This window comes from Globicephala melas, chromosome 2 (assembly GCF_963455315.2).
Source record: "Globicephala melas chromosome 2, mGloMel1.2, whole genome shotgun sequence".
Lineage (NCBI taxonomy): Eukaryota > Metazoa > Chordata > Mammalia > Artiodactyla > Delphinidae > Globicephala > Globicephala melas.
This window is the reverse complement of record NC_083315.2, coordinates 81677436-81702688: the sequence shown is the minus strand read 5'-3', so window position 1 is coordinate 81702688 and position 25253 is coordinate 81677436. Positions and strand designations below refer to the sequence as shown.

Below are 25253 nucleotides of genomic sequence, written 5' to 3'. Positions count from 1 at the left end.
AGGAGACATTCTACAAATGAAGGACTCTAAACTCTGTGGGTGGATAAGGAATTCTGGAAGGAAGGTATCCTCACCCAAGGAGAGAAGGTTCCTGTACTTGGGTAACAGCACTTCCCTGTAACAATTCCCATTGATCTTGGTCCAGGCATTCACAGTCTTCTTGAGAGAAATCTATGGGCACATCCTGGAATGTCAGCAGTCCCTGAAACTAAAAGTACACATATTGTGTGGCCAGGGGAAGAGTTCATAATGTGACCCAATAAGAAAACAAGAGAACTGTTTTTAATTTAGAAGAGTGTCTTGAATTATCCACTAATATATATATATATATATTTTACAAAGTAACTTTCTCTACCTTATTTCTAACTACAAGAAAAGAGTGTGGCATGTGATCCACAAAATCAGTATAGAGACTATACTTATCTGGAAAAGAAATGATAAAATGATGGTTTCAACACAGGCATATGCATTTTTGAGTGTTTTATTTATGTCAAACTGGATAAAATGTGTGTATTTCTTAGACAGAAAAGATACGTCGAGGTAGGAATGTATCTTTCAGCTATTCATGGGTACACAAGTACACTGGAGAGATTGTAAAAGTTCTGATTGTGATTCAGTAGGTCCGGTGGGCCTACGTTCTATTTTTTAAACAAGCTCATTTTTAACTAGTGACGCCACAGTCTATGATTCATTAACCACAATTGGGAATAGCTGAGACATAATAAGGAAAGGTAAAAATTCATAGTTAACTTTGACCTTAAAGTGTTTTATGGATTTTACACCTTTAATAGGATAGTAAGCACAGCAGAAACAATCATTTGTGAATATTTACTATAGACCGTGTATCTTTCTATTTTGTTTAGGATTCCAGGAAAAAGGCCTGGGCTGCGGTCACAGTGGGCGGGGCCCCCAGGCCGGGCCGCCCCTCCAGGACGCCCGTTGGGGCCCTGCACTCCTTGCGGTTTCCTCGCCCGGCGCCCTCCTCCCGCCCGGAAGGCCTCGGGGCAGAGCGGTCCCACCCACTAAGCCCAGAACGGAGCCCGCGTTTCCGCAGAGCCGGAACTCCCGGCGGCTCGGGGTCTATTCCCTCCGCCTTCTGGGAACTGCCCCGGAGCCCGAGGGGAGGGCGGCCTCACTGAGGCTGCCGGTTCTGGAGGGGCACCGGCGGTCGAGGCCGCGACAGTCGTGGGGACGGCGGGCCGGTAAGTGGGCGCCGACGCTCCGCCTGTTCCGGTGCCCAGGCGGCAGGGCAAGACCAGCTTCTGACGGGCAGGAGTTCACTGTCACCCGCCGCTGCTGTATAGAAAGAGCGGCCCCCAGCGTCTGGTCCCGGGGAACTTCGGTCCCTCCTCTCGCCCCTGTCCTTGGCGTGGCTCACAGGGCCTGGGGGGCGTGGGGAGGGGGGTCGGCCTGAGCGTCCTGAGGGAAAACGGGGCAAGGGAGGCGCAGGGTCCGTAAATATCCCCTCCTCCCGTCTGCGGGGAAAGCGGCTGAAAACTCCTCCCGAGGCTCGCAGGCCCCTTATTCAGCAGAGTCCCTCTGTGCTCCTTCCTCCCTGAGCTAGAGTACCGGGGGGAGGGGACAGGGCAGGGGACTGACGCAGGTAATGGGGAACATCAAAAGGTGATGGTTGACTGAGGAAAACCTGCTCTCCCAACGTGAGGAATGTAGCGCTTTCCTTTGTATGCGAAGATGTCAGAGTCTGGGCTCACTGAAATCCTTCCTTTGATGTGCACCCTCAGCTGTCTGGGGCCTCCATTCTGTATTTGCATATCCTGAGTTCCTCAGGGCCCGCGGATCACACTGGAGGGCTGCAAGTGCTGATGACTGTGACATACTTTGTTTACTGAGATAGCAAAAAATATTCCATTTCTCACAGGCTTGAGGGGCAGACAGTGAAAAAGAGTCAGAGAATCTCACTCAGCATGTTCTTTAGTTTACATATAGATAATATTTTTACCTAACTGTGCTAATAGAGGTTCTCAAGTCCAATCAAATTGTACTACTGCCCTCTAGGTATTCATTTCATCAATATTCATAAGATAAATGCCTATAGATTTGACTTAATCCATTTAAATAGGATAATGATTTTTAAAGGAAACGTAATAGAAATATAACAACAAAGCCTTTACCACTAAAGACTGGGTCTGCAACAACCTACATAAATGTTCATTGTTCAAATATTGAAAGATGTGTTCAATAGAAATATCAGCAAAAATGACAAGTAATAAGGGCAGCAGAATGTTGAAATGTTCTATCTTTATCATTAAAGTGGCAGAAAATCATTTATTAGTAGGCACTGGGGGCAGAAAATGTCTGAATTTATATCTTTGTCATATTTGTACAGTTGTTTCAACAAGTAACTTAAAGACAAAATGGAAAAACAAGGAGGTTTGTGCCTGAGATCATGTTGATGTGCAACCGGGGATGGCCACCTTGTGCCAGGTGAGTTAAGTTTACCTGGCAGGTAGACCGCAGAGCTCCTGAGAAGCAAGGGTTGGAATTTTTCTCCTGGGTGCCCCTTAGGTTCTGGGACTTGACTGATTGTGAGTCATGTTGGGGGAAAGACCTGATCACAGGAAACTGTGGGAATAGAGTGATTTAGGTTGCAGCTAACAACATTCATCACGGCTCATGGCCTGAATGAATTTTAAAGAAACAGGAAAACAAATGCTTCTTATGGAATCAGAAAATGTGAGAGCTGGACAATCCCACAAAATGAGGAGCACCCATCCCATTTTCCAGATGAGGAAACAGAGGCCCAGCAAGGTGAAATCCCTCACCCAAGTTGCACCCGTCTCTCCTCCCCACTACATGGTTCATGGAAGCAGGACTCTTCCTGTCGTGATCACTGCTGAACCCCCAAAATGGCCAGGTATTTAGCAGCTGCTCCAGAAATTTTGGTTGACTGTCGGAACAATGTTATCTCTTTCTTTCTCACTCTTATTCAGGATTGTGCCAAGAACTCCCCAGGTTTCAATGTAATTCGATAAATGTAAATATTAATTGAGTTTTGTTGTGATGAGGACTTAGGCTTTGAAGGTAACAGACTTGGTTCAGATCCTGGTTCTGCCACTCAATAGCTGTTTGGCTTTGGGAAAATTAATAAACCTCTCTGAGCTTATTTCCTTGTTTGTAAAGTTGGGATAAATATATCTGAGCCAGCAGAGCACTTGCATGAGAGATGTGCACTAAATATTGGTCTTTCTCACTCTCTCACGCCATCTCTCTGTTCTTCCCAGATAAGTTGTACAGAAGGATATAGTTCCTTTGAAAAATAATTAATTAATTGATTGATTAATTAGTTTTTGGCTGCGTTGGGTCTTCACTGCTGTATGCGGGCTTTCTCTAGTTGCGGCAAAAGGGGGCTACTCTTTGTTGATGTGCACGGGCTTCTCATTTCGGTGGCTTCTCTTGCTGCACTTGTGGAGCACCGACTCTAGGTGCGCCTTCTTTAGTAGTTGTGGCCTGCAGGCTCAGTAGTTGTGTTGCCTGGGCCTAGCTGCTCCGTGGCATGTGGGATCTTCCCTGACCAGGGCTCTAACCCACGTCCCCTGCGTTGGCAGGCAGATTCTTAACCACTGCGCCACCAGGGAAGTCCAATATAGTACTTTATAAAGAGGGGTTTTAATTTGTTTCAGATAGTGTACATTTTTCTTGTAGAAAAGATTATTCCACTCTAGAAACATTAACATGCAATAGCACTACAAATGCAGTATTATATGGGATAGATATTATAAGTAATTTTATAAGTAATTGGGTAAAGGCCAAAGCACTAGGTACTGGGGAGTAAGAAGACTCAAATCTGGGGTGCCCCCCCACACCAATTTCAAGAGCAGGGTGTGTTTTTCAAATCCATATTTCATCTGGTCTTTGTTTCTCATCCATCCTCGGTGTCTGCCTTTCTCGAGAAGGCTCAGATCCTCCGCTTTCACACCCTCCTGGCTGGCTGTGCCCCAGCTCCCGTCCTGGACCCTCTGCATGCCTGGGTGTGCCCACTCTCCCTGTGCATCACCACCTTTGCCAGGGAGCTGCTGTATTGTGCACTGCTTGCTGTACCCCAGAGTACCTAGACCCTTCTGGTCCATGAAGTACACTCTCATCACCATGAGTGCACGCCCATCCCCTTACCTTATATCTTGCCTCTAAGCCAGGCTTGGGGGTGACTACAGTGTGCATTCAGCTATGTGAGCTGCTGGGATCAAAGTGAAGTTCCGAGCTTTAGAAGTTGCAGGCTTGAGGGGCACACAGTGATTTAAAGTCGGGTCACCTGACGTAAAGGGGGGGCTGATTGATTTAAAGCCAGGGCAGCTGACTTAAACCCGCTTCTCTCAGCTGCAGGACGAGACCAACTTTGGCGGTGCTCGGGTTCGCTCCAAGCCAGCACTGCTGTTCAGGAAGAGCTTCCAGTAGTGCCTTATGCAGGGGGACTTGGTGCCTTGTCTTGCCCCTGCCCTCAGAGGGGGGCCACCTGCTCTTTTGGAGGAGAATCAGGGAGGGGGAAGTGCAGAATCCTGGCTGGAGTTGCGGCACCCCTTTTCTGATGGCAGGGAAGGGGGGGCGGGGCTGTGTGGTGTCCTGGGGCTGGACTCACCAGGTCGACTCAGCTTCTCAGCCTCCTAACCCCCCACACACCCCACAAGAGTCTCCAATAATATGAAATTGTGCCTTTGGTTCTTGGTCTTCAAACTCATACCCAGACTCCCAGGTCCCTTGATTCATCCAATTCTTCTGTGCTCTTTTTTGTATTAGATACAGTCCTAGAAGAAGGGGGTGGGGATGGGACTGGAGGGACCCCCGCAGCACTGGCCTCAGCTGACTAAGGAGAACCGGGGGCTGCGCTCTCACTTACGTGTGAGGACCCTTAAGGTGGAATCGAGTGGGTCAGTTAGAGGCAGTCCTTGCTGCCTCAAGTGAGTATGGATCACCGTTGGATGGGAAACACTCTAAGCCCTGAGAAGTACCGTTAGGGGGATGTGTTCCTCCCTCGGCTTCAAGGACGTGGGTGGGCTTCAGGGCTTCAGTTCCCCTCCAGGCCTCCAGGTCCGACTGCACCCCAGCGGCCTTGCAGACCTGCCTTCCTGTCCCAGAACTTCTCAGGCTCCAGGAAGAATCCAGACTGCAGAGGTGGTGCCTGAGCCTTCCAGCTTAAGAAGTGCTGTCCCTGGGGACCCAACAGTGGAGGGAGGAAGGGTGAAGGGAGTAGGGGGGTAGGGTAGGGAGGGGTAGCTGCCCTGGGAAACGTTGAGAGAGAAATATTGCCTCCCAAACCCCGTGCCCCCTGCAACTGACCCATTGATGCCATAGGATCTCAGGGCCGTTTAATCAGAGATGCCTCTGCTTCTTTACTCCTGTGTTCAAAACTATGCAAAACAAACTCTTCATCCTCTTGCTGCCTTGCCAGGACTTTTAAAGCACTGTTCTTTTGAAATACTCGTTTCCTAAACTGCAGTTTGGAGCTGTCCCAGCTATTTAAAACTGTTCTCCTTAAACTGAGACTAAATCCTTCTCTTTTGGAAAAATGAACTGCACTTGAGAGGAGATTGTCTTTTCTGCCCATTCCTTCCTTCTACTGCCCTCTTAAGAACCCCTGTGCTCAAAGAGCTTGGTGATTTATTTTTTGCTTGATGTCAAGAAGAAACCTTCCCCATGCACCCCAAAAAGCTTTCCTGGAACATGGGTGTTTCAAAACCATGACAGTGTTTTGCAGTTAGTATACACTGGGTAGACTGCCTAGGAATCCCTCCAAGAGCCAGAGGTGAGCAACACTTTTACCTATTTGATTGGATGCCCTTCAAGTTTAGGAAGGTCCCATTCTTATGCCCCAGCAGATAAGACAGAGCCCTGGATGGCTGTGTCTGTGATTAGATAACTTCTCATGATTTTCTTTCCCTTACTGTGCTGCTGCTTCTAGGGTTAATTCATTTCATTACCTGTCCATTTTTTTTTGTTTTTTTGCGGGGGGAGTAAGCAGGCCTCTCACTGTTGTGGTCTCTCCCGTTGCGGAGCACAGGCTCCAGACGCGCAGGCTCAGCGACCATGGCTCACGAGCCTAGCCGCTCCACGGCATGTGGGATCCTCCCGGACCGGGGAACGAACCCGTGTCCCCCGTACTGCAGGCAAACTCTCAACCACTGCGCCACCAGGGAAGCCCTACCTGTCTATTTTTAAAGAAAGACTGACAAAGTCACTGTAATAGGTCAGGAGTCTGAGCTCAGAGTTGGTCAAAGGTACTCACAGGGAGGAAGGTGGATAAAAATAGGTGGGTAAAATAGGAGGGTTGGAACGTACAGCCGTGTTCACCGTGCGTACTAATAAAGGCCAGGATCTCATTTATCTGTGGTGGGAAGTTCTGATGATTTCACAGGATCAAACTCAAATCATATTCAAAATAGGGGGCTTCCCAGAGGGCGCTGAAGCACCGGAAGAGCCCACCTGAACTCCCACTTTGGCATTCCAGGATCAGAGTTGGGTTTGGAGATGGGGTTGCTGTAACCCCAAGGAGGTCATCAGAGAGGAGGAGTTTATTACCGGTCTCCTCTGACTCTCTGGCCCAAATTGCCTGGCTTTACAGGGGGGACAGAGTTTTGCTTTCAGCAACTGAGGGGTCACTTGCAAGCTGCTAGGGTTGCCCAGTGGCCCGACAGCCTGACAGGCTAACTGCGGTGTGACCGCCCTTTGTTTCTCCAGAATCTGTACATCAGGAGGTGCATGGCTGCGGGAGCCCATTCACTGCCCACCCCCAAGGGGGATGGCACCTTCCCTGGATGTACCCTATGATCACCAGGTACTTGAAATGACTGCGAGTTTTTATCTTCAAGGAAGAGCTCACATAACCGCTTCTGCCTCATAATGTGTGGGATTTACTATAATGGAAGGACATTATAAAGAACGGGTAGAAAACTCACCTGTTGGTCTCCATGTAGGAGTTTACTTTGCACAAATCCCTCCTACATGAGTAGATAGCAGAGGTTTATTTTTGTTCCTGTGTGTGTAGTTGTGGCAGAGGATGTAGGTATGGTCATTTGAAGCCCTCAAAGAAATATTCTCAGAACTCTCAAGACTTTTCCTGATTGGAACGGAAAGAGAGCTGGAAAAGGAGGAAAAGAAAAGGAGGAGGGAGAACGAATGACTATTTCTCAGTAAATTCACCTTCCTGGTTGATTGCTCTGTCTTCTCATTTCTTTTAACTTATATGTATGTCTAATGGAAAAATGTAGAAAGGCTGATTTTTATGCTTTAAAAGATTTTACATCACAAAGAACCTAGAAGTGGCTAACAGAACTTACTCAAGTCAATGTTACATAGAGACTTTGATATTAATTTGTATACTAAAGTGGGTTAATCCAAATTTTCTCTTTCTTTTTGAGTGAATATTTGTAACATATTTTTGTAGATAATAATTTATCCTAGATATACAAAATTGTGAGAATGGGTACCATTTTTCACCCCTTAAATGAATAGATCGTACACTTTAAATGCCAATGTTGTGTCTTACATGTTGTTTTTTAATTCCTTGATTTCCAAAACTTGTGTTTATTTAATTGATTTCTATCTAATAACCAGTGTCTCCCCTTTATTGTTTCTTACTTTATATTTTATTGATCTATAGTTAATTTACATTATTATATTAGTTTCAGAGGTACAACATAGTGCTTCATAAATGTTTAGCTTGTTCTCCATTTATACTTATTATAGAAGAGTGGCTCTATTCCCCATGCTATACTGTACGTCACTGTAGATTATTGATTTTATACATAGTGGATTCTTCCTCAGAATTTCTACCACTATTTTGCTCCTCCATCCTGTCTCTCCCTGCTGGTAACCACTAGTCTGTTCTTTAATCTGTGAGTCTGTTTTGTTGTTGTTGTATTCAATTTTTTAGATGCCACGTGTAAGTGATAACCTACCAGGCTTGATTTCTCTGCGGCTTATTTTACTAAGCATAATACCCTCCAGGTCCATCCATGTTCTTGCAAATGGCAAAATTTCATTTTTTGCTGAAGTCATCATAGAAAATCTTTTTTGTCCCCTAACCTATTGATGAACACTTAGTTTGACTCTATATCTTGGCTATGGCAAATAACACTGTTATGAACATTGGTGTGCAGTTATGTTTTTGAAATAGTGTTTTTGTCTTCTTCTTATATACCCAGGAGTGAAATTGCAGGATATTATGGTAGTTCTATTTTTAGTTTTTTGTGCAACCTCCATTCTGCTTTCCACAGTAGCTACACTACTTCACATTCACATCAAGAGTGTACAAGAGCTTCCCTTTCCACATCCTCACTAACCTTTGTTATTTGTGACCTTTTTGATGACAGCCATTCTGATAAGCCTGAGGTGATATATCTCATTGTTTTGGTTTGCATTTTATTGCCAATTAGCTATGTTTAGCATCTTTGTGAGTTCTGACTCTCTCTCTGTATTTTTTCCTTGGAAAAATGTCTATTTAGGTCTTCACATTTTTTATAAAAATATTTTGTGTGTTGTTCTGATATTGAGTTGCATGTGCTGTTTCTGTAGTTTAGATATGAACCCTTGCTTGATCATCTTTTTGGTGTTAACCTCTTATGTGCAAATATTGTCTCTCCTTCAGCAGGTTGTCTTTTCATTTTGTCTTTGATTTCCTTTGCTGTGCAAAATCATTTAAGTGTAGTGAAGTCCCATTTGTTTATTTTTGCTTTTGTTTCATTTGCCTTTGTAGACTGAACCTAAAACTGTTGCTATCATTTATGTTGAAGAATGTTCTGTATTTTCCTCTAGGGCTTTAGGGTCCTACATTTAGGTCTTTATTCAGTTTTGTGTTTATTTTATATATGGTGTGCTGAAATGCTCTAATTTTATTCTTTTCCATGTAGCTGACCAGTTTTCCCAGTACCACTTATTGAAGAGACAGTTTTTTCTCCATATTGCCTGCTTTGTCATAAATCAATTAAATATATGTGTGTGGGCTTCTTTCTGGGATCTCTTCTATTCCAGTGATCTTTGTGTCTGTTTTTGCTCTGGTCCAATTCTCTTTGATTACTGTCGCTTTGCAGTATAATCTGAAGTCAAGGTGTGTGATGCCTCCAGCTCTTTTCTTTCTCAAGATCGTTTGGCTATTTGGGGTCTTTGTGTTTCTATACAAATTTTAAAATTACTTTTTCAAGTTCTGTGAAAATGCTTTGGTATTCTGATAGGGATTGCATTAAATCTGTAGATTGTCTTTGGTAGTATGGTTATTTTAACAGTATTGATTCTTCCAGTCCATGCACCTGCTATATTTTCCCATCTTTTTCTGTTGCCTTCAACTTCTTTCACCAATGGCTGGTAGATTTCTGAGCACGTGTCTTTTACCTGCTTAGCGATGTTTGTTCCTAAGTATCTTATTCTTTTTGGTGTGATTGCATATGGCATTGTTTTCTTAATTTTTTTCTTTCTGACAGCTTTGAGTTTTGTTTTTTCTTCTTTTTCTAATTCCTTCAGGTGTAATGTTAGGTTGTTTATTTGATACTTTTCTTGTTTCCTAAGAATAAGCTTGTATCACTATAACTTCCCCCTGTGAACTGCGTTGGCTGTGTCCCATAGATTTTGGATCATTGTGTGTTCATTTTCATTTGTCTTGGGTATTTTTAGAATCCCTCTTTAACTTCTTCAGTGTTCCTTTCTTCCCCTTTTATTCCCTTCATCTGTGATGTGAGGACTATCTTTAATATTATGTTTGGATTTCTTTCAGTTGTGTGTGTGTGTGTGTGTGTGATCATTTAAGTTGCTGAGCTCTTAATTTCATATGGACACTAACAACCCTGCACTGTTATTCTGCTCCCCCACAGTTACTGAATTTGACCTTATATTTTACATCTCCTTGTTTTGTGTGTCCCTGAACTTCTTATTGTGAATATAGGTGATTTTATTACTGTTTTCTTTCATCCTTCCCATTAGCTATGTACATGGTTGATTTCCTGCGTTTGTTGAATATTTGCCTTATCCAGTGAGGTTTTTCCTTTAGTAAGTTACCTTTCCTAATTTTTAGGTTTCAGTCGTGGCCTTTCCTTTTTTACTGAGAAAAGCCCCTTTAAGATTTCTCATAAAGCTGGTTTGGCGTTGCTGAGCTCTTTTAGTTTTGCTTCTCTGTAAAACTTTAGATCTCACCATCAAATCTGAAGGAGAGCCTTGCTGGGTAGAGTATTTCTGGTTATAGGCTTTTCCCTTTCATGACTTTAAATATACCATGTCACTCCCTTCTGGCATGCAGAGGTTATCCTGAAAAGTCAGCTGATAACTTTATGCAAGTTCCCATGTTTGTAATTTGTTGCTTTTCCTTTACTCCTTTTAATAGTGTCTTTTTATCTTTATTTTTTTGCCATTTTAATTACAGTGAGTCTTGGTGTGGTCCTATTTGGGTTGATCCTGTTTTGACCTTACTGTGTTTACTGGACATGGATGTCTGTTTTCTTTCCCAGGTTATGGAAGTTTTCAGCTCTTATGTCTTCAGGTATGTTCTACACTGCTTTCTCTTTCCTTTTTTGCTTCTGGGACCAGTGTATAGCAAATATTAGTACACTTGATGTTGTTTCACAAGTCTGTTCAACTTTCCTCATTTCATTTTAATCTATTGTTTTACCGTTCATCTTCAGTGATTGCCAGTACTCTGTCCTCAGTTTTCTGATTCATTCCTCTGTATCATTTAGTCTACAGTAGTTTCCTTTTAGTGTATTTTTCATTTCAGTTATTGTATTCCTCATCTCTGTTTTGTTGTTCTTTAATGGTCTAACTCTTTTTAAAAAAATTCTAACTTCTTGCTCTGGTCGTCGGTTCTTCTCCTGAGTTCTTTGATCATCTTTATAGTCATTACCTTGAACTCTTTGTTGAGGAGATTGGCTATCTCCACTTCACTTAGATCTTCTTCTGAGTTCTTATCTCGTTCCTTCATTTGGATCGTGTTTCTGTGTCACCTCATTTTTCTTAACTTGCTGTTTTTATTGCTATGTATGTAGTAGGTTCGTTACATTTCCTGACCTTGGAGAAGTGGCCTTTTGTAGGAGAGGTCCTATGTGTCCCAGCAGCCCACTGTCCCCTGGTCACTAGAACTATATGTTCTAGGTGTACCCCCTGTGTGGGCTGCTTGGGCTCTTCTGTTGTGGGCTGACTACTGTGGGTGGTCTGGTAGGCTTGGCTGCCCCCAGAGTGCATGTTTGCCAGACTCTGCCTAGTATGGAGGCTGTCTGTGCTGCTTGGTGAGGCTAAATCATAAGGCAGTTGGCTGCACAACTCTGGGGGACACCAAATCTAGTGCTGGATCATTTATGGGTTGAATTGCAGTCCAGGTGATAGCAGGGCTAGTGCCCAGTCACTGGTCATGGGGCTATGCTGGCTACTGGGAGGAAGACACAGGTCCTGAGTTCTGGCTGCAGGACCCAGGAGTCACAGAGTTGGTGTTGGATCACTGTCCCTGACACAACTATCTGCAGGGTCTGGGGTATCCCTAATCTTGTATTGGCATTCTGATGGGCAGGGTCAGGACCCAGCTGAGTCCATGGCTGCTTCTGGCCTGCAGGTGAGTGTTCTGGTCACACACACTGCTGGACGGTGGTATTCCTGGAGCTGGTGTGTGCCTGTTGGTGTATGGGGCTGATCCCACTGATAGAGCACGTTTGCTGTTGGGTAGGTCCAAGCTCCATCCAGTCCCTGTTCAGTAATCACCTGCTGATGGTGAGGCTGATTCCAAGGCCAGAGCAGTTAATCTGGTGATCCCATGGAGCATGTTTTAGAAAGGGAGAGGGTAGAGATGGAAACAGCAGTCCGAAGACAGTTATACCCATCCAGGTGAAATGAGAGACTAAGGTGGAATCAATGGAAATAAGATAGTCAGCTATCGTCAAGAGTAGGTAGTTTCGAATAAAAGTCAATATGATAGAAAGTGTAATCCTGGATTAACGTTACATATTAATGATAGGAGTAACACCCTTTCAAGTTTTGTGAAAGGGTATCTTTTATTTCTTCCGGTAAAGAATTGGCCTAGAGAAACGGAACTATACTGAGAAATGTGTAAATATAAGAATATTCCTCCTAATATTAGAAATTATAATGATATATAGAGATAAAAATGTTGAGCTCATAATCTAGAATTTGATAAGGCCACAAAAGTTGGAATCTAATCAATGCCTCTGCTCTCAGGAAAGATTACCTCCAAAATCTATAACGATCTATAGTTGTATATTTAATTTATGAGGATCCTGTAGGTGAGACTCTTAAGAGAGGTGAAGTCAGGGTTAGGGGCTCTGGAAGGTTCAAATAGTAATTCGTAAGGTTAGGAGATTAGAACAAAGCTTCTTATTTATTATTATCTTTCTAACTTCTACTAGTTATTCCTACTAATTAGATATCTAATAGCTAATTGAGGCAATATTTTCCTTTCACCTTTCCTAGAGACTTATCCTGCAATAAAATACCGTCTATCGAAAAACGTACATGTGAACCACTACCTTTTTGGCAGTTTATGTAAGTTACAAATATAACTTCATTATATTTGGAATTTTTATAAAGCTTAACTTTTATAAAATTAATTTGTTACTCATTCTGAAATATGATTAAAATTCCTACTAAAATTAGGTAGCAAATCCTTTTTGTCTCTAGCAAAGATTAGTATGAGAATTATTGCACAGATCAGAGGAATCTTTATGGAGCAGTGGTTCTCAACCAGGGTGATTTTGCACGCAGGTGACATTTGGTAGTGCCTTGAGATATTTTTGCTTGTCAGAACTGTATATGCTACTGGCATCTAGTGGACAGAGGTCAGAGATGCTACTAAACATCCAACTGTTCAGGGGAGCCTCCCACAGCAAAGAATTATCCAGCCAAAAATGCCAAGAGTGCTGCCTTTCTAGAGAAGTAAAGATCACTTAACACAAGTATTTAATGAACATTTACTATTTTGTATCTAATGCACCACATATATAATCATGAAAGTATAAATCATAATATCTTCCACAGTGAGATTTCTTTAGTGTATGGAGGGAGTGGTGATGTTATGGTTCATCATATATAAATTAGAATGATTGCCAAAGGATAAATGTTCTGAAAGAATATATATTTTTTCTTCTTTTTTTTTTTTTTTTTTTTTTTAGTGGTATGCGGGCCTCTCACTGCTGTGGCCTCTCCCGTTGCAGAGCACAGGCTCCGGACACGCAGGCTCAGCGGCCATGGCTCACAGGCCCAGCCGCTCCACGGCATATGGGATCTTCCCAGACCGGGGCACGAACCCGTGTCCCCTGCATCGGCAGGCGGACTCTCAACCACTGTGCCACCAGGGAAGCCCTTTTCTTCTTCTTTTGCTTGTGTCTTTTTTTGTAGAAATCTTGGTTGCAATTTACTCACAGAACTGAGCTTTGGAACATCCAGGCCCGGCATGGAATGCAGTTTTTCCACAAGTAGTAAGTGAAATAGAAGATGAATACATGTAAGAAACTGTGTGTAAAAGCATCATGCGGTTATTGGTTAGCTGGGTGTAAGACCAGTATGAATTCTGGAAAACATGTCTTGAGAGCCATTTATTTTATTTTTTCAAATGAGGAAACTAAGGAACAAAGAGGCCAAGAGACTTGTATAAGTCATATATATGAAACGCTCTGCTTTCCATAGTACTGATCTTTGGCACAGGCAATAAAAGGCACCAAGCAAAAACACTCAAAGTCGCATTGTCAAGGAATCCTATTGATGCCTCTCCAATATGCGAATGGTCCATGAAGTTCCACTTTTGAATTTAAATTTGAATCCTGCTCATGTGCAAAGTTCCTAACTGCTTAAAATGTATGCAACACAGAGCTGCAAAGAACTAAGTTTAGCACCGAATTCTTCAGGGAGCAAAAGGTGTGGGTGCTTCCCCAACCATTATTAGCTCTTTTAAATGGTAAAGCAGAAAGAATTCCTGAACACCCACCACAGGGCTCTCCCCAGCCACCCAGAACATTATTTTTCAAAAAGCATATATCTCTGAAGTGAATTATCTGTGGCCAATGGGAACCTTTGAGATATGGAAAAAGGCGTTGTTTGTGTTCAGCTGTAGTGTGAAAAATATAAAGAAAATACATTGCTGTAGCCTAATTCAATATACTTTCTTTGCTGACTACTCTTCAATAAGAAGTGTGGGTTTTACACTTCAGCTCAAAGGGGTTTTACCCCTTCAGCTCAAAAATTCTGTGATTTCTCATGACACAAGGAAATGGTAGAGAGTATGTTCAATGGCCCGAAGGTGATTTCAGACTCAAGATAAAAAGAGCTCTTCTACACCTGGCTTTGGAAAAGACTCCCTTATCTGTCTTGTGGTTCTGAAATCCAGTTTCACACAGTTCACACATTTTGGGTTAATGAAGGTGTTGAAGCTGTGTCTGGAGCTGGATTAGCAATTCCTGCAGATGCCTATCTTTAGCGCCCTCCTTCCTTTCCCTTGTTAGTTTGCTGATGCCTACCTTGGGGAGAGAGCACCAAGGGTCAGTTTTTCTTTTCCAGCACACCGGAGAGCAGGCTCATGAGGTCTCTTCACCAGGAGGTTTTAGTAGCGACAATACAATGTCTTAAACTCACCACCTTTCCTAAACATCTTATAACAGCAAGAGTTCCTTATAAGAATCAGAGTTTCACTATAGTTATGTAGGCAACACGGGAAAATACATTGTGGTAATAAATAAATAAATCACAGTTTAAAAATTAATGAATTCATTCAAAAACATTCATTGAGTGCCATGCCCACTGTGTGTCAGCACTGTACTAAGTGCTGGGGATACAAAGACGCATAGGGCAGGGACTTTCTCCCCAAGAAACTTTCATACTGAAAGGAAAAAGATGGATGTTGATGGGAAAACATATGTGAGAGCTATTCGAGCATCTATGCAGCAAGGTAACAAGGTGAGGGACGGGGGTGATGAAGTAGAAAATGCGTGAAGTAGAAATGCGTTAGAAAATATTTGTAATGGAAGAGGCACCAACTTGTTCCTTTTGAATTTGTGTTCCTCTTAAATGACAGAAAAAGGTAGTGGAAGAATCAGATCTATCTGGTGTTGTAAATAAGTTAGTACTGTACTCCTAAAACTCTTTCACAGTTACTTTCAAAAGATTGTCACAGTGCTTCCCTGGTGGCGCAGTGGTTGGGAGTCCGCCTGCTGATGCAGGGGACGCGGGTTCGTGCCCCGGTCCGGGAAGATCCCACATGGCGCGGAGCGGCTAGGCCCGTGAGCCATGGCCGCTGAGCCTGTACGTCCGGCGCCTGTGCTACGCAACAGTAGAGGCCACAACGGTGAGAGGCCCGCGTACAGCAAATGGAAAAAAAAAAAAAAAAAAAAAAAGACTGTCACAGTATAGTAAGTCTTTGTTTTGGGATAAGTCTTTCTAATAGACATAGCTAATTTGCTTCAGGAAGCATTTGCCTTGGTGAGATATAAACTTTATTGCATCTCTTTCCAAAGGCTATCCACCAAGGGAAGATGCCACCCTCGAGTTAAGTTATTTTACTACCTATAATGACATATTACTGGGGTGTTTGTAAGTTTCCTGCCTTAAATAAGTTTAGGAAAGGGCCCCAGCTGGGGTGGATTTATCATGAATTCAATGAAGCTTAGTCTTCAGGGCTCCTCACTTGCAGAGGTCCCTTCAAAGGTCTTGAGAAGGGTCCTAGCGATTTTTGTATTCATAATTTTGCATGTTTTTATTAGATAGGATTTTCCAAAGTAGATGAGCTTCAGGCCCCACAAAACCTTGATTCATCACCGGGCTGCAGGTAATTATAAGTCAGTAGCTTTCTGGAATGAAGCCTCTATGTTATTGACAAACATCAGGTGAAGTAGTTAGCAGTGTGGTAGTCTATTTTATATCTGAAATCAACCTCAAAAATGAGCCAAGAGCTTATTAATTAATAAAGTACCACTTTTTGAATGTTGGTAGTAATCATATCTCTTTCAGATAAAATCAGGAATGAAATATATTATGGAAAACCAGCAGTGGTTGAAAATCCTAAATGTTGTGTACTTTTTTTTCTGACTTTAAAGTGTTTCTCCTTCATTCAGCTATGAAGGTCCAGACTGATGGCTTATTTTTAAAAATTCTTTTAGTCACTTCATTGGTTCTAAGAATACAAGGTCCATGATTTTATAAACTGTAGGACTCTACAGTGTAGAAAGGCTATATAACTTAACCAGACAGAGCACATTCACATGCTGCCTTCTCTGTGGTACATTAATATGGTACCAAGGGCTTCCCTGGTGGTGCAGTGGTTGAGAGTCCGCCTGCCGACGCGGGGGACGCGGGTTCGTGCCCCGGTCCGGGAGGATCCCTCATGCCGTGGAGCGGCTGGGCCCATGGGACATGGAGGTTGGGCCTGCGCGTCTGGAGCCTGTGCTCTGCAGCGGGAGAGGCCGCAACAGCGAGAGGCCCGCGTACCGCAAAAAAAAAAAAAAAAAAAAGTAAAAATAATATGGTACCAGGAACATAAGCACTAAGAGAGAATAAGGGGAAAATCAAAGCCTTATCCCTATTGAATTATTTACCTCATTGTTGAGAATATCAGTAAGGGAAATGTGGCCACACTATGAAGGCAAATCGAGCTGTGGTCACAGAGCCGCACTAATGCTTCCCCAGTCAGCTAGCGTTGGTTTCCTTTAGATAGCTATGTACACACAAAAGTTTACACACTTCAGGGTGCTGTCATCACTTTCTGCTATGTACTAGAATCCTGGCACCTTCTCAGATTTAGAAAAGCATTAACACTAAAAACAAAAATAACTTGGGTCTGCCATTTGGGGTGATTCAGGGTGTCTGTTTCATTTGTAATAGTTCAAAATTTTGAGATTGTCACACCTAGCAACTACTATGCTTTTCTTCTCTCAACTGCCTCTTATTCTTCCCAACTGTAGTATTTTCTCCCATTCTATATGTTTTTTCACTTTCTTGATAGTGTCCTTTGAAGCACAAACTTTTTAATTTTTATAAAATCCAATTCATCTATTTTTCCTTTGGTTGTTTGTACTTCTGGTATCATATCTAAGAAACTATTGTCTAATGCGAGGTCATAAAGATTTAGTCCTGTGTTTTCTTCTAAGAGTTTTATAGCCTTAGCTCTTACATTTGGATATTTGATCCATTGGGAGTTTATTTTCATATATGGTGTGAAGTGCAGGAGTCCAGCTTCATTATTTTGTGTGTGGATGTACAGTTGTCCCAGGATCATTTGAAAAGACTGTTCTTTCCACATTGAATTGTTTTGGTACGCTTGTTGAAAATCAATAGACCAAAAATATGAGGGTTTATTTCTATACTGTCATTTCTGTTCCATTGATATACATGTCTTGTCTTATTCCAGTACCACACTGTGATTGCAGTAGCTTTGAACTGAGTATTGAAACTAGGATGTGTGAGTCCCCCACTTTGTTCTTTACCAACATTGTTTTGGTTATTCTGTTTCCTTGAATTGCCATATGAATTTTAGAATTAGCTTGGCAATTTCTGGAAAGAAATCAGCTGGGATTTTGATAGGAATTGCAGTGGAACCATAGGTCGATTTGGGAAGTAGTGACATTTTAATAAGATTATCTTCCAGTCCATGAATCCAGCATGTCTTTATACTTATTTAGATCTTCTTCAATTTCTTTCAACAGTTTTGTACTTTTCAGTGTAAATCTTGCACTTACTTGGTTAAATTTTTCCCTATTTTATTTCTTGTGGTACTCCTACACATGGAATTGTTTTCTTAATTTCATTTTTGGATTACTCATTGCTGGTGTGTAGAAATAATATTGATCTTATATCCTACAACCTTGATGAATTCTTTTATTAATGCTAACAGTTATTTTCCTAGATTCCCAGGAATATGTCTTGTGGTCTTCCAGTTTCCCAGGAATACATTGGCACATTTCAAAGTCTCTGTGCACATCTCATTCCTCAGCTTTTCTTTTTAAGCTTTTCGGTTGGGCTGTTTTTTGCCCCAAACTGATATCCATTGCCTCATGCAACAGCCATGTTAAAATATTTGCTTGAAAATGTTTTGCAGAAATGCAACCTGAGGAACGGCTTTTCTCACTAGACAGCTCTCAGTCAGGTCAAAGGGCAAGCCTTTCAAGTGATGTCTTCCAGGGGACCACCAGACATGTATTACAATGACAGTTCTTGGGGAATGAGGCTTTGAAGGACCTCCTAGTCCATGCTGCTCCTTCTGGTACCAGGAATGTGGGCTGTTTTTCAAGGCTACCACTGGCATGGAGAGCAAAGGTCAAGGACAAGTTCAAACAACACAGATCTCATTGTTCTTACAGAAATTAATTTGTTTTCCTTGAATAAATTGCTCCCCAATGTGCAGTAAGCCTGTTGGCTAAATCTCCAGAGTTCAGAAGAAGTTGATTCTGACCATTTTTGCCAGTTTTGTTGTTGTTGCTGTTGTTACTGGTATTGTTGCTTCTATGGAGGGATCAATTTTCAGATGTCCTTCCTCCATCATTTTTACTGATTTTCCTGCAATATTTTTTTAAAAATCTCTAAAGTCTCAATGACCATAGGCTAATTAAATATTTGTCATGGGAGATGATTAAGGAAAAAATAAATTAAAAGATAAATACTAACTAAAAAGAGAAAATATAATTCTCATAGAGGCTTTCCCCGATGGGTAGATGAAGATTGAAAAGGTATTTCTATATTTAGTGCTCTGAAAATTAAGGTTAAATTAACAGATGTTTAACACACCCCCACTTTTTTTTTCATTCATGTTAAACACAGGCTTTACAGTCAGAAGTGAGTTCAAATTCCAGCTCTGCTTCTTACTAAATTGATGACTTAGGACAAGTTATGTAAGTTCTCTGTGCCTCAGTTTCCTCATTCGTACAATGGGGTAATATATCTATCACATAAGGTTACTGTGAGGATTGACTATTAAATGCTGATCACAGATGCCTGGCAACCCAAAAGATATTAGTTTTGGTAATTATCTTTATAATGTTCTTCAAAAATATGCTAATAATTCTTGAGTAGAGTTAACCTAAAGTTAGATATTCATTTCTTTCTTCCTGTTTCTTTTTGGTCTTTTTTCCCCTATTTGTTTTAAAGAACTAAGAAAAAAAATAGAGAAAGAACTAAGAAGAAAAGCTATTCCAGCATTTTGGAATAAAATTATGTTCCCCCAAATTTGTTTATTTTATTGATATATAAAGAAAATTTTATTTATTTATTCAGCAAACATTTATGAAATACCTAGTAAGTATTAGGCACTGTGTCAGGCAGAGGAATAATAATGACAATAAAGTGTGGTCCCTGCTCTCAAGTTGCTGACAATCTAGGGCACTGACAAGTAAACAGGTGATTACATCACACTAACAAAGGCTATGATAGAAGAATACACATGGTACTATGTGCTGGGAGTATGGCTTTCACCAGTTCCTATTGGATTTATCTCTCCTTCTTTGGCTCCAGAACCAAGGAATTAGCCCTATTTTTGTCTGTAACTGGGTAGTTTAAATCATGAAATTTTTAAAAATTTGTAGAGATGAAACACCTTGAATTATGGAGGACACTAGGAATAGTACTTTTTTACAGAGCAAGGGCTTCCTACCAGCATAGTCACTTCTTGGGTTTTGAACCTGAAAAGTTCTTTGGCATATTTTTCCTTTGCTAGCTACTTTTTTTTCTATTTTTTTGTTTGTTTCTCTTCTCCACTTTATCATCTAGAGACCTGGGTAGTTCCCAATGAAAGAGTGTTTTACAGATTCTTATAGTGATTTATAGGTTAAAAACAGAAAATGATTTTTTTTTAACCTTCAAGTTCCATACCAAAAAAAATGAATATAAGCTTTCATGGAAGTAATTGAAAATGCACATAATTTTAATTCCATTCCATTTTTCAGAATTCTCAATCGTAATCCTTTGACAACAGGTGAAGATTCTTATCTTTTTAAATTGCCAGCATTAAAATATTTGTAAGTATTGCAACAGTTTCATGGCTCATGAGATAATTTCTGCTCTTTTTTGCTTTCATCAAAGATTGAGTACTTTGGTTGAAAAGTCATAATTTAGATTTTAACTGGGTTATTGAAAATAAGAGTTATTGGCAAAGAAAAGAATTAAGAAAGTATATATGGGTAAGACAGCCAGTAGAGAATGAGAACAGTGTTGAAGAACACATATAGTTATGAAGATGTAGATGCATGTAGGAATATTATTTATCCCAGAAAGCAAAAAGGAATAAGGGGTACATTATTTTTTTAAAAAGAGTGATCAAAGAGGTAGATGCAATTGAAAATGAAAAGTTAGGATAATAAAAAATGATTGTGCTGTTCAGCACCATGGTCATTCATTTGATGATGCAAATTTAAATTTCTTCAATAAGAGCTTTTTGGAATTATCATCTATGGCAAGTAAGAAGCCAGAATTGAAGTAATCACATGTTAAGTATCTTTTGAAGTTTAGAATTTTTGTCTTGGGTTTTATATCATGCATATTTGGGCTTCTCCTTCATAGACATGGGAACAACACAAGTGTCACAACTATTGAAAGCATCCTCATGATGACCCTTGAATTGGAAAAAGCTGTAAATTGATTTTTCTTACATTTATTTTCACTCAATTGTGTTTTCTTTTTAGTTTTCTTTTATTATTTTCTTAAGTCAGGTTTATTTATGTATAATTTTCATTTCACAAAATTCACTATTTATAAATATACATTGTGATGTGTTTTGACAAACTTATAATTCTGTAGCCACCACCATATTTGAGGTAAAGAAATCTTCTGCACTCCCAAAAGATCCCTCATGTCCTTTTGTAGTCAATCCCTCCTCCTCCCACTACCAGCCCCTGGCAACCAACAATCTTATTATTGTCCGTATAATGTTGCCTTTTCCAGAATATCGTATAACTGAAATCATGTGGAATGTAGCCTTTTGTTTTTGGCTTGTTTCACTTACCAGTCTCTTTGGAGGTTCATCTGTTTTGTTGCACCTGTCACTAGTTCATTCTTTTTATTGCTGAGCAGTATTCTAGTTGTGTGGAAACACAGTTTGTTTACACATTCATCGTTTGATGAACATTTGAGTTTTTTCTAGTTTTCTGGCTATTATGAACAAAGCCTCTGAAAACACTCACATGTGTGTGTGAACATATGTTTTGTGCGAGCATATGTTTTCATTTCTTTGGGGTAAAATACCTAAGGGTGGGATTGCATCATTATATGCTAAGTGCATATTTAACTTTTTAAGAAACTGCTAAACTGTTTTCTACAGTGCCTGTGCCATTTTGGTTTCCCCCTAGCAGTCTATGAGAGTTGCAGGTGATCCACATCGTCACCTGATCATTATATATGTTTTTTAAAAAAATTTAGTCTTTCTAGTATGTGTGTAGTTGCATCTCGTGTTTTTTGCCACATTTTGCATTTCTGTAATAGCTGATGATGTTGAGTATCTCTTCATGTGCAAGTATCTTTTTAAATGAAGTGTCTGTTAAAATCCATTTTTAATTGGATATTTATATTGAGTTGTTTTTTTTTTTTTTTTTTTTTGCGGTACGCGGGCCTCTCACTGTTGTGGCCTCTCCCGTTGCGGAGCACAGGCTCCGGATGCGCAGGCTCAGCGGCCATGGCTCACGGGCCCAGCCGCTCCGCGGCATGTGGGATCTTCCCGGACCGGGGCACGAACCCGTGTCCCCTGCATTGGCAGGCGGACTCTCAACCACTGCGCCACCAGGGAAGCCCTATATTGAGTTTTAAGAGTGCTTTATATAAAAAGCAATGGAAAAAGTCCTTTCTGTCAGATATGTGTTTAGTAAATATCTTCTCCCAGATTGTGACTTATCTTCATTGTATTAAAGTATCTCTGAATACTAGAAGTTTTAAATGTTTGATGAACTCTAATTTAGCAATTTTTTTCATATTTAATTTATTTATTTGGTTGTGCTGGGTCTTAGTTGCAGCAGATGGACTCCTTAGTTGCGGCTCATGGGCTTCTTAGTTGTGGCATGTGAACTCTTAGTTGCGGCATGCATGTGGGAAGTAGTTCCCTGACCAGGGATCAAACCAGGGCCCCCTGCATTGGGAACTGGGAGTCTTAACCACCAGGGAAGTCCCTTAGCAATTTTTCTTAGATGGTTTGTGCTTTTTTGTGTCTTATCTAAGAAATCTTTTTCTGAGACCCCATTGTGTAATCCAAAATCACAAAGATTTTCTCCTATGTTTTCTTCCGGAAGTTGTATAGTTCCATTTAGGTCTGTGATTCATTTTGAGTTAATTTTCATATATGTTTTGAGGGAAGGGTCAAGTTTCTTTTTTTTTTCCGTTAAAAAAAAAACCATTTCTGTAGGACCCTATTGTGACAGTTTATTACGCAACTTACTGCACCTTAAATTGTGCTATCGCCCCTCCAGTATGGCAAGCTAATAGAAAGTTTTTGTTATGCCAAGGCTAGGTGAGGGGATTGCATGAGATTAGTATTCGGAAAGAACCCTGCATTTAGCAGTCTGTTCCAACCGTCTTTGTCAGGTCAGCTGACAAATGACTGTCTTCACCATGCCATCACACATTGTTCACTGCTCTAGCCTCATCTTCCTCAGCCTCCCACAGCATCTGCCACAATTGTGATTCCTTTCTTGTCAGCTAGATGTCCTCCTCTCTGGATATTAAAAATTATTTCCCGGGGCTTCCCTGGTGGCGCAGTGGTTGAGAATCTGCCTGCCGATGCAGGGGACGCGGGTTCGTGCTCCGGTCCGGGAAGATCCCACATGCCGCGGAGCGGCTGGGCCCGTGAGCCATGGCTGCTGGGCCTGCGCGTCCGGAGCCTGTGCACCGCAACAGGAGAGGCCACAACAGTGAGAGGACCGTGTACGGAAAAAAAAAAAAAAAAAAAAAAAAAATTATTTCCCTGTGTAACTACAATACTGTTAACACACAGTATTGAAGAAATTAAATTCCTGCACAATAATATTACCTAATAAAGAGTTGCTATTCAATTTTCCCCAATTCTCTCTCATATAATATCATTTCTTTTAACAGGTTTTTGAGGTATAATTGACATACAGTAATCTGTGTTCACACACACACATATATACACACCAAAAAGACATCACCAAAATCAAAATGTTCATCACCTCAGAAAGTTTCTTAACCTTTCTTCCTAATTATTGCTTCCAATCGTTCCTTGCCCTTTCCAATCGCCACGCAACCATTGATGTGCTTTCTGTTTGCATTTTCTAGAATTTTATGTAAATGGAACCATGCAGTGTATACTTTTTTCTAACTGGCTTCTAAGCTCAGCATGATTATTTTAATCTTCATCCATATTTTTGTATATATCAGTAATTCATTTCTGTTTGTTGTTGAATAGTATTCCATTATACAGATGTACCCCAATTTATCTCTTCACCATTGATGGACATGTGAGTTGTTTCAGTCTTTGTCTATTACAGATAAAGTTGCTATGAATATTTGTGTACAAGTCTTTGTATGGATATATACTTCCATTTCTCTTGGGTAAATACCTGCAAGTAGAATGGCTGGATCATTGGTAAGTGTATGTTTAAGTTTTAAAAAAATACCTATTTTCCATAGTGGCTTGATCATTTTACTTCGCTACCAGCAGTGTATGAGAGTTGCATTTTCTTCACGTTGCAGCCAACACTTGCTATGCTCAGTAATTTTAGTTTTAGATAGTTTAATTAGGTGTGCAATTTTTTCTAACTCTAGCATCCCTAATGATTAATCTTGTCAAACATCTTTTCATATGCTTATTTTCCATATGTATATCTTTGATTCTTTTATCTATATTTTTCTGGAGTTTTGAGAGTTCTTTATATATTCTTGAAATTAGTCCTTTATCAAATGTGTAAGTTGCTAAGTATTTTCTCCCATTCTGGGACTCATCTTTTCATTCTCTCAGTAGTGTCTTTTGTAGGGCAGAAATTCTTAATTTTGATGGTGTCTAATTTATTTTTTTCTTTTATGGATTATGCTTTTGGTGTTGTATCTAAGAAATTTTGCCTAACTCAAGGTCATAAAATTTTTCACTTGTTTTGCTCTAGAAGTTTTATAGTTTTATGTTATACATTTAGACCTTTGAACCAATTTGAGTTCATTTTTGTATATGGTTTGGATGGAAGTTGTTTTTTTTTTTGAACCTGGATATTCAGTTTTTCCAGCATCATTTGTTGAAAAGACTATCGTTTCTCCACTTAAATGCCTTTGAACCTGAAAGTCAGTTGTCCACATCTCTACTTCTGAACTTTCTATTCTGTTCCTTTGATTTTTTGTTTGTCTTTACACTACTATCACAATGTCTTGAAAGTGTATCTTCATAAGCGTTGAAATCAGTTACTCTAAGTTCTTCAACTTTGTTCTTTTTCAACGTTGTTTTAGTTATTCTAAATTTTATTTCCAGATAAAATTTTGAATTAGCTTGCCTATTTCTACAGAAAAGCCTACTGGGATTTTGATCTATAAATCAATTTGGGGAGGATTGATATCTTATCAATATTGAATCTTCAGATCCATGAATACATTATATCTCTCCATTTATTTAGGTCTTCCTTAATTTCCCCCAGCAATATTTTACAGTTTTCAGTGTGCAAGTCTTTTACATAGTTTATCAGATTTATTCTAAATATTTTATATGTTTGATTCTATTAAAAGTAGTATTTTAAAAGTTTGATCTCTGATTGTTTGTTGAGATAAATTAATCTTTTTGTATGTTGATCTTGTACCCTGCAAACCTGATAAACTCATTTATTAGTTCCAGTAGCAATTTTGTAGATTCTATCAGGTTTTCTACGTAATCATGTTATCTGCAAATAAAGATAGTTCTACTTCTTCCTTTCCATTCTGAATATCGCTTTTTTTTTGTTGCCCTATTGCACTGGTTAGAACCTTCAGTGAAATGTCAAATAGAAGTAATGAGAGTAGACATCCTTGCTTTTGTCCTGATTCTGGAGAGAAAGTACTTTGTCCTTCACCATTAAATATGATGTTTGGTGTTTTGTAGAAGTCATTTATCAAGTTGAGGAAGTCTCCTTCCATTCCTAGTCTACTGAGGGCTGTTTTTTTCTTTAATCAGGAATGGATGTTAGATTCTTTTCATTGTTTTCCTGCATCTATTGCAGTGATTATGTGATTTTTTCCTCTTCTTTTCTTTTCTTAATTTGTTTATTTATTTTTGCCTGCTTTGGGTCTTCATTGCTGCATGCAGGCTTTCTCTAGTTGTGGCGAGCAGGGACTACTCTTCATTGCAGTATGCCGGCTTCTCATTGCGGTGGCTTCTCTTGTTG

At 40.5% G+C, this 25253-nt stretch overlaps 1 pseudogene; it reads left to right on the top strand.

Annotated features, from left to right (window-relative positions):
- LOC115849274 (RAD52 motif-containing protein 1-like) overlaps positions 1 to 25253 on the top strand; it is a 41458-nt pseudogene that overhangs the window by 1848 nt on the left and 14357 nt on the right.